Genomic DNA, 12,111 nt, shown 5'->3' with positions numbered 1-12,111 from the left:
TTGGAAACATTCCCTCCCTCACCTCACTTTGTCATATTTAGGGAAACTCTTGAGAAAATCATTCCTATTAGCCTGACAAATGATTTCTGACCTCAAATGCTTTGCTTCTATAAAACACTGCCTCTGAGCTAGGAAATAGCAAGAAGCTATAAAAGATCACTTTAACAGCAGAAGGCAGAAACTCTTAGTCATGCTTCACTGTTTTCCCAGCTACTTTTATTTCTACTGCAAGACTAAGCTTTCAAATTGACAATGACTATAAACAGAAAGCTTAAAAACTGGATGGAAGAAATTAACCAACTATTATTTAAATACAGCTTTGACCTTCTTTTCAAAAATAAAACATTTAAATTAACTTGATTTCAGAATATGCTCTTCAATATTTTCTTTTTAAATATTCACAGAAAAAAAATCTTCTTTCTAACCTAGCTGACCTATCCAGCTACATTCAAAGAACTATTATCTATTATCTATCATTAAGTTAAGAATCCCTTTGATCCTTACCTTGAATGAAAACACATAAAGTCACCAAGTGAGAAGCTTCTCAATTGCAAATCATCTTTCATTTTTCAACTTTACCCTTGTGACTTTTAACTTGGGGTCTTAAACTTAAATTCTGTTTAATTACAATATCATCCCATACCAGTCTGTTAAACTGCTAACTTTTGTTCACTATTTTTGTTCCAGCGACTGCTTTTTCAGATGCTCCCCACATCATAAGCAATGACAATTCGGATCTCATCTTTCAAGCCTGAAAAAGTGGAGTCCCTATTCAATTTATCTCTAGAATTAGAGTTAGCAAAGCTGAAAAGAGGAGGCATTCAGAATATTCTAAAGGAGAACCATTACTAAAACCTGTAGAATTACTCATGAATACTGAGGTCTCCAATCCCATCTTGTGAAGAAGCACAAAAGAATCTGTGTTAGAACCAGTTCACTATTCATGAATATCTGTATCTAGGGTCAAATTTGGGGAGATTTTAAGATTAAAAAAAATTATAAAAACAAGTAACTGAATAAAGATCAATAACTTGAGAGAAAGATGTTGCCGGGGAAAGGGACAATAAAGTTAATCTGTTAATATAAACAACATGAGGTGAAAGCCCTGCCTTGTGCAGTCTGACCCCTGAGAACCCCATTTCAAGTTGAACTTGATCTCTACAACTAGCTGTATTTTTCAGACTCCAGGTGGCCCTCGCCTTAAAGTCACCTGCCTCCTATTCCCCATGCTATTTATTCCCACCTTGCTCTTTCTGTTTGACATCTTAAAATCCAAATCCATAAATTTGCATAAAAAATGCACAAGCATAAATTAGCTTCCCCTTAAATGTGCTTAGAAGGACAGACTTCCTCTGGCTCTCTTAAATGTGTCCTAAAAAAGTGAAAAATTCAAGGCTGAATTAAAGGAACCATTGCTTGCCCAATCATGAGACTTGTTAAGGTTCTCATACTCCAATGATCTTCTGATTTAAATTTGGCAAATACTTATCTGGCATAAAGAGACTTTTAATGTTTTAGTTGCGAACTGAATCAGCTCTCAAGTTTCTAATTATCTGATTCATGTATTTTACTATAGTCGATGAGACTCAAAATTTCTACATAGACTTCTCTCTGAAAAATTTCTGTGCCTGAGACCCCTGTCTTTGAAGAGCACACAAAACATGGAATCAGACGACCACATGAGGAAAGACCTGGCCACATATTTGAAGGGCAAATCAAAGGAAGCCAAGAGGTAGCATCTGGTATTTGTCAGGTGGCCTGCCAGGAGGAAGCAAGAGGTCTATCTACCAAGGAGCTACTGGGATGCCAGGAAAATCTGCATTAGATTTGGGATGCAGTGAAGCAGCCAGATAAACAACAGGAAGACAGACAGCAATTTTTAGTGCTTCCAGACAGGTCACTATGATCTAAAGAAGATTTAGCTGATGTTCAGCAGACTACCAGCAGACTTTCCTGGCAATGGTAGACATAATAAACACATTGAAACATGATTCCCTCAACCCCAGTATAAATAATCTATAGTAGATGAGGAATGGTAGACAACTTAGGTATATTTTAGTGTTATTTATAATGATGGGCTGCACGGTGGGAGAACGTTATTTCACCACAGTGCTATAGAAATTCATTGCCAATCATCAAGACAAGCATGTGAGATGAAACTTATTAACCAAAATATAGACTCTAAACTGATAAAATGTAAATAATACGTGCATGTTCAGCCCCAGATGGGCTACCACTACAAAAATCAAAAGAAAACTTAAGGTCAATTGCAAAGGCAGATTTATAAAAGATAAATGCTAGTCTATTCTATTTATATTAACACAGAAAGGATTTTTACATATGCAATAGATGTTGGCTGATGGGAGAAGGCACAGCGGGCATACTTTTGGTATTGTTCAACACAGACTTCTTCATGGGAAACTATCCTAAAAATGAGGCCAAAACTATCCCACTCTTTGACCACTAACTGAATATTTTCAAGAGAAAGTTAATGCTGACTGAATTTTATTTTAATCTACTGTGAAGCTATCTCTGGCTACAAAAAGTGGAGACTCTAACAAAGGATTAACCTGTGAACTTTCATATCTGTATACCAAGAGACTAACTATTGAAAAGGCACTGTGATACAATGGAGTAGGTATGGATTTGGAAATAAAAGATCTGCATTGACCTGAGAATCCAACCTCAGATTCCCCACTTATTCCTAGCTGTGTGACCTTGGGTCAGTCACTTCATATTCTTGAGGCTGTTTTTCTTCTGGAAAATGGCAATGTGAGGGTCTCCCCACAGGGATTCTGTGAGAGTTAAATGAAATCTTGTGTGTGAGAGTGGTGTGATTACTAAAAATTGACTATAGCACTTATGTTTATTCATTTCTAATCAAAGAATGGTAAATCAACTGATTTTATTTACGGCAAAACATAAAATAAATTTCATTCAAAAGGGAGAAGGAAAATAATCTGGAAGATTTTAAATGAAAAAAAAATTTTTTAAACTTAACATCTTTTCCCTGCATTAAAAAGAGCCAGATACCTGCACATTGTCATCAAAACCAGGATGGCTTTCAGGCAGTTTCAAAGCCCCTCTCTCCTGATGTCTGAGTTCAGCTGTGGCCTCTCCTGAGCTCTTCCACACCGAGGATTGTCCTCCTTACAAGCGTGTTCAGAACAACACAGAAAGTGTTCCTGGGCTTCAGAAACACACGGTTTTGAGGAAGCTCCTTTGAAAGATATCAAGGCAGCCATTAAATTAACATGAATGAGAAGAGGGGTTAGGAGCATGGTTTCTAAAAAGGTAGCGGCTTTTTTCACCCTTTATTGAAAGAGTCCCTCCCCTGTAGGTCCGAGATAGAGAACAATGTCCCCTAAAAGTCAAAAAAGTAGGGGAGACGGGGCTAAAACAGATACCCCCGGTTGAACATGGGAAAGGGGGTGCCTGGAGGCAGGGCTGGCGTCGTGGGCTTAATGGGCGACACCTGAGCAGTCACACTCACGAGGACCAGTCTGTTCCAATGCTCTGCCACCACAGTCTTGAAATTCTTAAAATTTCGCACAATTTCATTTTTCTCTGGGCCGCGCAAATCATGTTCTCCTCACGACCCAGAGGAACCTCAGGGAGCCCTCCAGCCTCCGCGAGAAAAACAATGACCAAGCGAAAGAGCTGCAACAAGGGCGTGTGCGGGCTGTTTCCAAGCCGGGACACAACTGGCGACTCTGGTGGCTCCCGTCCTAAACACCGAGGCGTCCCAGCGGGCCCCCTGCCCACCTGAAAAAAACTCGCAGGCGCCGGCGGGGCGCCGCGCACACCGGGGAGGACTGGGCGGCCGCCCGGCGCGGGCCTCGGGGGGCGAGGGCAGGAGGCGGCCTCCAGGCGGGACGCGCTCCCTGCACCGCCTCGCCGGGGCCGCCGGCAGCGCGCGAGCGTCCCGGGCCGCGGGGGGCGCCGCGTCCTACAGCGCCCGGCCCGCTGGCCCCTGGGCGGCCGGCCCCTCCTCAGACACAGCTCAGGGCCGCGTCCGGCCTGGGGCAGGCCGCGGGCACCGCCCTCCGCTCTCCTCCTTCCCCGCAGGCCCGAGGGGACCGTCCGCTCTCCCGCCCCCGCCCCCGCCCCACGTGCGCAGGCTCAGTTCCCCGGCGGCCCGGGCGCGAGGAGCGGCCGCCCTAAACCCGCGCCGCCGCCGCCCTGCACCTGCTCCCCTCAGGCCGCCTGTTGACACCCGCCTAGTTTCTGCATTCGCAGAAGCTTGGCCTCAGAGAAAAGAAGACGTTTCGTAAAAGTGACGAATTCGGATGAAACTGTGAACTTTCTTCCCAAACGCCAACGCTTCCAGCCTGGCATCTCGGCTCGGAAACAAGCCCCTCCAAGCAGTCCGAGTTCCTGGGGGCTGGGGTGCTCTCCGCGCCGCGCCCGCCCTGACCCTCCAACCTCCTGGGCACGGATCCCCGTCATTCTCCGTCATCAAACAGCAGCAACCTGTTTCTCTGCGAGAATTCAGCCCCTTCAGAATCTTTCCAATTATTTCTTTCAGGCTACAGTCGGTTCCCTTTAAAAAATGGGGTTGGGAAGAAGAAGAAAGAAAAAGATCAGGAAATTCTGTCCGTTTTAGTCCCGAGTGCCTGAAGCAAAGTATTCCTCTAGAAGTGACTGTGCTCTCCGAGACCCTTGGAAATCACCACCCGGGCAGAAATTTGCTTGGTCCCACAGTGTCATCTAGGGGATGACTGGTGAAATGACAGCCCCCTAATCCTTTTTCTGCTGATATTTATTATCTGCAAAAACACACATTCAGAGACACAGGGCACAATTTCTACCTTCTCTTCTCAAATCAGCTGGCCTAAACACCCATCACGAAGAGGGATGGGAATCCTTCTGGGTTTTAGGATAGAAGAATGAATTGATACAATCTGGCATATTCAAAGGACCCCTCAGGGTACTGAGTGGAAAGTAGACTTAGAGGTGGCGGATGGAATCTGCTGGGAGAAAAGGTCGAAAACTAGTGCTAAAGTTTAAACAGAGGGTGTGGGGGTCGCAGCCTGAAGTGGCATTTGCAAGAGAAATAACTGGTTGGGGGAGAATTTTGAAGGATTTGCTGAAGAATTGGACATAGCTCATGGAAGAAAGATAGGTGTCAAGGATGACGCCAAAGCTTTTTATCTGAACAACTAAAACAACTCAGTGCCATTTGTTCCATCAGGCATGACCAAAGGAAACTCAATCCAAGGGCATTCCACTGAAATAGGAGCGACGGGGCCAGGTCACAACCACTGAAGGAATGACACAGCCACTGAGGACAGGACAAAGTGGTTAGAACCAAGATGGCAGAAGTTGCGACTTCCAGTAGACCTTGAGCCCCATGTTGCACTCACAGGTGCAATGACAGTTACGCGGCTGACCATAAAAGGTCAAAAAGTGGGCAGGGGGTGTTTCCTGGAAACCCTCACCCCTTCCCCAAAGTAGTTGGAATAATTGTCCTGCTCATTAGCATATGAAATTACCAAGCCCATAAAACCCAACAACCCTGCACCTCTTGGTCGTTCTGGCTCTGTCGCTCTCTCTTGCCCTCTGAGACATCCTGCACTCTGTCTATGGAGTGAGTATCTACTTTTACTTTAAACTAAACACCTCACACCTCTTGGCTTCTCTTCCTCTCGTCTTTCTGAGATGGCCCACATTCTGCCTGTAGAATGTGTATCTCCTAAGCTGTTTTCCCTTCTGAGTGAGACAGACTGCACTCTGTCTCTGGAGTGTGTTTCTCTCTAAATAAACCTGCATTCACTTTACCATGCCTTGCTGTTGAATTCTTTCCTGCGCAAGGCAAGAACCTATTCTCCCACAACACCAGAAATCTATACAAATAAGATCCCAAGTAGGTAAAATCTCACTTGAGGTAAGAGAAGAGAAGCTGACCACTCCCCATTCCCTGACTGAGGATGCTCCCCTTTTTTGTCAGACCTGAGCTGGAGAGGAGGTGCCTCAAAGTTAAAACAACTTCAAACTATGTATTCATATAGTAAAATTGGAAGTGATAATTAGAACTCAGTATTTTGTCTTAACAAGTCATAGTCAGGAAAGGTACGGGGTAGTTGAAGAACTATCCCAAAAGAGAAGATTTCAAAGCAAGAGTGGGAAACAATAAAATTTTTTGATAATTATCTCCCATGAGTCAGACTTTTTCAATATCAATTATGTAAAAACTCAAGGATCATTATCTATTTTTATCACCTATGTATTCTTCTTGTGTTTTATAATGCCTTGTACATTGGAAGTCCCATGTATTTATTTGTTCGTCCAAGTATTTAATGAGCACTTGCTATGTGCCCAGATGTTTGGGGGACAGAGATGAATAAAACATGGTTTCTATCCTCAAGGACATATAAACCTCATGGATGACATCACCAGTAGCAAGGAAAACTACAATATACTCTTTGAGTGCTACCGAAACTCAGGAATGATTGGGGAAGCTGGTAAGTGGCCCAGTAAAAAAGACAGTTGAACTGCTAAAAAAATATGTTAAATTTAGTGTGTGTCTCTTATTATTATTTGATGAAAATATTTAAACTTACAAGGGGCAACAATGTCAGATTTTCAGGCCAGAGAAATTCCTATGAACAAGGCTGAGTTGCTCTCTTTTAATGTTCGAAGAGTGTGAATGTCCTCCAAACAGGAGTCAAACACTGGAGGGTAGTTACCCGTCCATCCCCCCACCCCGCCTTCCCCCACCCCGTCAAGAAAGCACTTCACATTTCCAAGAGACTGGCTATTGGATAGAACTTCAGGTATTCCTTGGCTATGTCTAGTCTCAGTTTTCCTGATTAACTTCCCATCTCAGTTTACGGTACTTAAAATGCTATAGAAATTTGTGTTCTAATTGAAGGAGTATAAAGCAAACTAACAAACTGACTTCTCTGATGCAAAGCTGTTTTCTGATTCATTCTTTACTGAGAATAACTTTAACACAAAGACTATGCTCCAGGAAGGAGATATCAGGCTGATAATCTGCAAATAGACAGACCCTCCAGAGATCCTCCTGAAGATTCAATGAGGTTAAGAGGAATGTAGCACTCTGTAAAATGCTCTGATTGTTATCACCTTTTCTGTTCCATCCAGTTTTTATATAAAACCTGAATATTCAGTCTTTAAGGCATTAGCCTGCTGTGACTCCCTATGCCGGGCTAAACAATAAAGCTGCTCCTTGCTACCAAAACTGTACCTCCCAGTTTGAATCTGCTTTTCAGGGTGCAGTGGCCAATTTTTCAGTGACATAATCTTTAAGGTTTGACCTCAGTTAAAAAAAAATAGGTGCCTCTGAACAGAGTATACTATGTTGGGAAATAAAATTTAAAAAAATTTCCTCCCAACCCAGAAAAGCCTCTTCACAAATATAGGGAAAGAAAGCAATTTTATTACTGAATAAGCATTAAACCAGAATGTGATGAGCATTACAGGTAGCCTTTGAAGAGACTGCAAAGACACAAAGCAAATTCAACTTTCTATGTAGCTGGGCAGATACGACCCATTACATACCTGTGCTAAGACAACCAATAACTAGTCCTCAAATAAGAGTACTTAACAGCACCATTTGTCTCACACATGGTTCATCCTAAATTCACCTGGTAATCTCTGTGGCCATTTGTGTTGGTTAATTGGCTTTGTTCAAAGGAAAAGTAAATTTCTCACATCTTTATGAAAGGAGGTAGCTCTGCAACTTGGAATGAAGTGCTCACTGAAGCCAGACTCCTGCCCTCCCGCAGGTTGGGTTATCTTCCTCAACTGACTATATTTGACAGGTGGCTCCCAGGTCCTTGAGAGAGACAGTCTTGGCAAGAGGCTTATTTAGCTTTTAAAAGATTTACATGAATTTCAAAGAAATGGAAAAGAACTTAAAATGATTAGGTTTCTAAACTAAATGCTCTAGGAAAGGGGAGGGGTAGGGAGTCTCCTCCCTTATTTTCAAACAGGATAATTAAGCCTCTTATTTATAATTTGTGTTCGCCCTTATAACTAGTGATGAATCACTTCAGCACGCTGGAATTTTACAGGCAGTTGTGTGAAGGCAAGTTCTTGCAGAAAAGATAAAGGGACCACATGAGTAGCAAGAGGCTTTCCTGAGTACAAAAGGGCTGTGCTGAGGCTGGAGAGCAATCAGAGAAGAGACAGAGGCCAGCAGCTGAACACAACTTCTCCTGCTGCATCATTTTCACTTGTCATTTACTTCTGAACTCATTTAAACCCCTTCCAACTCTGTCTTTCCACCAGTTTCTAAAAACTCAAGCTTCCTCCTTAAAAATAAATAAGAAATTATGCTAACAGATCTAAGAAGCTGCTCTGGCTGACTTTGCCCAGTGAGATCAGTCTTTCAGTGGTGAAAGACAAAATGACTCAAAGACATTACAGACCAAAGTAAGCATGACAATTTTCAGTGCCTACTGCTCAGAATTACACTTCTGAGGACTGTCCCATGAAATGTCAGGAGACACTTTTTGGCTCAAAGAAGATGCTGTAATATGTACATGCATTATATCACCAGTATGCCTTGGAAGTATTTGTATCTAGAGCTTTAGGTCGCTGAGATTTGCTGAAGTGTTTCGTGGGACAGAATTCCCCATATTACACTTAAAATTCTCTAGCATCAGGGAATTTGCAACTGCTCCCTTGGATCTACATCCAAGAAAGTGATATCCAAAGACTTCTCCAAAATGTAGTCTCTCTTGGCCACTGTTTCTTTATATATCAATTAGGGATGATAACAATACTCACCTCAGAGGGTTGCTACAGGTGCTAAATCAGATACTTTGGTTTTAGAACTTAGCAGAGTGTCTGCTTCATAGCAAAGACAGCTATTATTATTCAAACTATGATTAATACTATTTTGATTAGTCATAATACAAATGAGGCAAACTTATTATTTCCCTTATAGATAAGTCTTCAATTGGTATTCAAAATATATTTTAAAGTCCTAGGTAGAGGATTTGAGTAAATTCATTTCTATATATACATATCTCTGGAAAATACTTAAGAAATGAAAAAAATGGTTACCTTTGAGAAGGGGAAAAGCGGGACCTAGGGGCAGAAATTGGGAAGGAGACTTAACTTACTATATATATTTTAGTTTTGTGTGAGTTTTTACCATACGAATAACTTACCAGTTTAAAAATTAAAAAGCAAAAAACAAAAAGATCAATTTTGGGCTTTACAGAAAAAATTATAAATGATAGACCTTTACATAAGAGTGAGGATAACAATTTTAATAAGAGTTAACTTCCACTGAGAGTTTCTGATATTCCTGACACTTTTTAAAACTGTTTTACATCTATTTACTTGTTCAATCCTCACAATGAGAGAGGAAATACCAATTTCTGCAAATTAAAAATGAGATACAAGGAGGCTGAATAACATGCCCAAGATTACTCAGCTAGTAAGAAGCATCACAGAGATTTGGATCCAGACAGTCTGGCCGTGTGTGTGTGTGTGTGTGTGTGTACACATAACGTAAGCCAAGTCTCTGTATGATTGCAGTTACATGTGCCCCCAGCACAAAGTTGATGCTCTGTTCTTATGCTTTACTAGCCCAACCCTATGGGCCAATGACTGGCCACATTTAACAACCATGATTCCTAAATGGATTCCACAGATTGGCGTCATTTCACAGAGGAAAGAAGAATAAAAATTTAAGAACTGAAAAAGAAAAAAAATCTCTTGTGCCTGAGCATCATCCCCTTATTCAAATTAAATGTCAGGATCCAAAAGCTAATAAAAAGTCAGTTAGTCTTTTTCCTGACTCTTCCAAGAATCTACACATTTCTTTGAGCTCTGTCTGCTCTGCACCTGTCAAGTGAATTATTAAATTTATGAGGGTGAAGCTAAGCCAGGGCTACTGATCAGTAAAATTGGTTGCAACTGGGTGGAAGAGCTGCACTGCTGAGAACTCCAGCAAATGGCAACATCACTCAAAGCATGCAGGATACTGCTGTGCAAATATTACTAAGTCACATGCACTTGGATGCCTGGATCCTAGAGGCTCAGGGGAGAGGTTATTTTATGAGCCTTGCAAACTTATGTACAATGCTGGGCCAGTTGCTCCTCAAAGTAATAAGATTAGAGTTTAGGAGAAATTTGGCTTGGCCCTGAAACTGGCCTTTGTTTATCAAGATGCTGTTAAATCAAAAACTACTTGTTAGAGAACCCCTTGTTAAAACAGCTTTTACATAAGAAAAACTTTTTTTTCTTTTCCTCCTTTTTGCATTTATGTGAGATGATGAATGTTAAGTAAACTTGTTGTGGTAATCATTTCACAGTATATGTAAATCAAATAATTATGTGTCACACCTTAAACTTATACAGTGCTATATGTTAATTATATCACAATAATACTGGGGGGAGAGCCTTTATTTACCTTTTAAGAACTAATTTCCAGAACTTAAATTTATTTCTCTTAACTAGTTGATCACAGCTTACATCAGTCATTTTCATATTTTTCTATTTCTTCTGGAAGAGTTCGGAGTTAAATAGGATAGTGGAACCAAATGTCAGTATAATGGATACAAGAGCAGGTAAAAGAATGGGTCTGCAGAGCTTCAGGAGAACACATTATTCACAGCTACCTGGGCATTGACTCTGCTCTCTCCCCTAAATCATGAGAAGGTGATCAATGCCATGGTATAGCACCAGGAATATTATAAACAGTTCTCTAAACCAAACCACAGGATTGCCAAGTTCTTTTGAAACAGAGATGAAAACTCCAAGGATCAATGAGCAATGGCGTACAATACCTGAGTTTCCTAATTTGGCAACGCCCTAACTTGCAGCGTGTCATCAACCTTGCCAGTGGTTTACCAGCTAATTGGCCTAGTATTAGCATGTACCAAATGAAACCCCATGATGGACCTGGCATCTCCTTCTGCATCTGCTTCTCTGAACACTATGGAATATTTGCCCAACCCTCCTAAGAGCAACCCCCAGCCCCACCAAAAAAAAAAGTTCACCAAAGAAAGATCTCTGCTGAGTTAGTCAGTACTCTACCACTCATTCCTAAGTTTATGTAGGAGGGGGACTTTCCTAAACTCTCAGCTAAGCCCATGCTATTCCATCTCTACTAAAATTAAAAGTTAATTTTTAAGCTTTTTACGAAAGAAAAGATGGCCTATACTTGGTCATTTCCCTTTCTCCTCAATAAATTCACTAAGTACTAACACTTTTCCATCACTTTAGCAAGTTTTCAACACACTCCTTCCTATATTCAGCTATTTGATGTAGTCTTGGCAGCACACAAATAGAGATTGGGATTCATTTTTAGAAATACAAAACTCCAATTACCAAGGTAAACTTTAAGATTAAATGTTCTAGAATCACAGTGTATATACACGAATGAAATCCTTTCTCACTGATAAAACAACAGTAACAGCTGATAAATCACATAATCCTAGTTGATCAGTGTAGTAGAGTTTGCCCCTCAGACCATGATATCTGAACATGGATTTTGCTGTGTAAAGCCCGGGTTTAACTTGAATTTAATTTCTTCCATGAAAAATTCCATTTAATACCCCCCCAAAGCATCTCAAAATCCATGTGGCTAAGAGAGCTTTGTGAAATGTATAGAGCTACTAATATAAGAGTAACCATGGAGAAACAAACAGTGCGATTGCTAAAAGTCTTAAATGATAAGCAAAACTCAAACACAAGTGTCACTGCTTTAAATTAATAGAAGTTAACATACAAATTTGAGTGATAGGAGTTCAGAAGTACTTTTGTTAGGTAATTAGATACGTGGGGGCACCGGGCAGACAGGTGGAGGAGAGGGAGGATGGTCTGGAAGACGGTGTTATGCCCACCTCCAGTATAAAGGGACTTTACTTCTAAATGAGTGCCAGCAAGAAACTGGTAAAACCCGACAGCCACAACTGCACAGTAGCAGAAAGGACTTAACTGGACATGGTCCAATGTTCATCGTATTATAATTAACATTGCGGCTTAGTGCCCTTCCCCGCCATGGGTATTCCTGTTTACACCGTAGTAAGGACATGCACAAAGGGGCCAAACATGACTAAGCATTCTAGGGACAAGAGCCATCAATCAATCAAAAGACCACCTCTAAGTGAGGGTACAGGAGAAAGG

General features: G+C 41.4%; 1 long non-coding RNA gene across 1 annotated transcript in view; it reads right to left on the bottom strand.

The window, feature by feature from the left end:
* Positions 1-3,318, bottom strand: part of LOC140691693 (uncharacterized) — a 40,631-nt gene extending 37,313 nt beyond the window's left edge. Inside the window, exon 1 of the long non-coding RNA XR_012067383.1 lies at positions 3,034-3,318. This is a non-coding gene — a long non-coding RNA (uncharacterized lncRNA). The remainder of the gene's footprint in view (positions 1-3,033) is intronic.
* Positions 3,319-12,111: the final 8,793 nt, after the last annotated feature.

This window comes from Vicugna pacos, chromosome 36 (assembly GCF_048564905.1).
Source record: "Vicugna pacos chromosome 36, VicPac4, whole genome shotgun sequence".
NCBI classification, from domain to species: domain Eukaryota; kingdom Metazoa; phylum Chordata; class Mammalia; order Artiodactyla; family Camelidae; genus Vicugna; species Vicugna pacos.
Note: the sequence above shows the minus strand (reverse complement) of the source record. Positions and strands in the feature narration are given on the sequence as shown.